Genomic DNA, 1881 nt, shown 5'->3' on the forward strand with positions numbered 1-1881 from the left:
CAAAAAATAATAATAATAATAATAATAATAATAAGCAATAATGGAGCACCAGGAGCAGGCAGTGTCCTAGCCCAGCTTATGGAATGGGGGCCGTAGTACCGAGTTTGGGGGACTGGTGATGCCAATCACCAACTGCTGTCTTGGAGAAGGGCAGCCCTGGAGCTGGCACCCACAACAACAAACAGGCTTGAGGCAGTGAAGTTCCATAAAAATGGATTTATTGCCAAACTTTAAGAAAGGCGCTTCATAAGCAGAAGACACAGAATGTCACCCTCTTCAAGGAGGCAAGCATGGAATGCCACCTTCCTCAAGGAGGCAAGCTAGGCAGGCCCCGCATGTTCTCACTCCTCTCCCGGAAGCCAGCTTCCTGCCTAGGGCCCAGGCTGCTAAGGGATGGAAATTCATAGCATTTGGTCACTTGAGGTGGCCTCAGGGAGAGTGGCTGGGCCTGGGAGCTGGGCCTAAACCTGTGACCTACATGCAGGGTCTCTGCACCCACAGACTCTGCCCTCAGTCGAGCTGCTGCAGTTAGCTACTTGACAGAGGAGGGAACTGAGGCTCCAATTCCTGGCAGTAGTTGGCTTGGTTAAAGCCCCAGCCAGCCATGGTTGCTGGTGGGGGAAGGGAAGATGGCAGGGGATCACATGACTGGGCACCTGATGTCCTTCTTGCTCTTGTCCTGGAGCAGACGGAGGGAAAGGCAGACTGTGGCATGGGGGCCCAGTTTGTGCAAGGAGGCCGATGGGGGCTCCCAAGCCAGCGCACTGCTGCTCACCTCTGCTCCTGCCCCATGCAGCCATAGAGGACATCTGCCCCTCCTGATCCTTGACTACTACCTCAAAAACAAAGTGACAGTACAATAACGAAGGCATTGACCTGTGCAGCAAGCCTCAGTGGGCTCGGTGAAGGGGGCAGAAAGGCCAGGGCATGTTGCTATGACCCTCCCTTTCTCTCTTTCAGTAAACAAAAGTGCACATGCAGAAATCTGGGCAGGTCCTATCAGAAGCTGCTCCCACCCCACAGGCCCCAGGGAGAGTGGCTGGACCTCGGGAGCCAGGGCATCTGCACCTACAGGCTCTGCCCTCAGTCCAGCTGCTGCAGCACGATGGAGACTGGATGTGCCCCTCGAGTCAGGGACAATGTGGGGGACAGGCTGGGAGAGGACCAGGGTGCAGGAATGGACCAGGAAAGGAAAAGAAAAAAATGTCTCTTCTCCTAGAAAGTTACAGGAGAGCAGCCCATCTGGGGCTTGAAGGCGGGGAAGTGACTTCAGATTCCAACATACCCCTATCAGCATTTGAAGAAATGACTGGGATACTGGACCTGTTTCGGCTGAGAAGGACCTACAGAGACCCAGATAAATCCCCAGAAGTTGGTGCGGATTCTCTTCTGAAGGCTGACATGATCCTTACAAGTAAGGTTTTCTAATGTGGACATCAGGGCCACTCTGGGATTCACCTCTTCAGAAATATACAAGGCTGGACACTATCTAGGGGCAGAGACTAGACTAGAGGACCCTTTTAAGTTCCTCTTCTACTCTTGAATCCTCCAGACCTAAGCCCTCCAATCACAGCTCACCTGAGAGGAAGGGGCTGCAGAAAATGTCCTTGTTTTGCAAAAAAGGAAACAGGGCCAAAGAGAGAGAGGTCACACAGCTAATGTCCTCCTCACAAAGAGGCCTCTCCAGCTCCAGCTGGGTCCTACGTTCCCCGCAACTGAGGGATGAACCTAGAGCCTGGACCCAAGGCCTCTGCAGCTACTCAGAATAGGTGGGAGGGGGGCCAGCTTTGAGGCTGCCTTAGCCGTGAGGCTCTTTGCCTGGAAATAGTTGGAGATGGGAGCTGCAGGGGGCTCAGCTGTGCTCTATTCAGAAGTTAGGAA

General features: G+C 53.5%; 1 protein-coding gene across 1 annotated transcript in view; it reads right to left on the reverse strand.

Annotated features, from left to right (window-relative positions):
* Window positions 1–201: 201 nt before the first annotated feature.
* The window catches only part of PLEKHO2 (pleckstrin homology domain containing O2), a 29463-nt gene continuing 27783 nt past the window's right edge, over window positions 202–1881 (reverse strand). The window contains exon 6 of the mRNA XM_033189772.1: window positions 202–1881. This exon is cut by the window's right edge and continues 1357 nt beyond it. The gene's annotated coding sequence lies outside the window, so the exon portion shown is untranslated.

Source organism: Trachypithecus francoisi, unplaced genomic scaffold (genome assembly GCF_009764315.1).
Source record: "Trachypithecus francoisi isolate TF-2019V2 unplaced genomic scaffold, Tfra_2.0 Lachesis_group3, whole genome shotgun sequence".
In the NCBI taxonomy this organism is placed as follows: Eukaryota; Metazoa; Chordata; class Mammalia; order Primates; family Cercopithecidae; genus Trachypithecus; species Trachypithecus francoisi.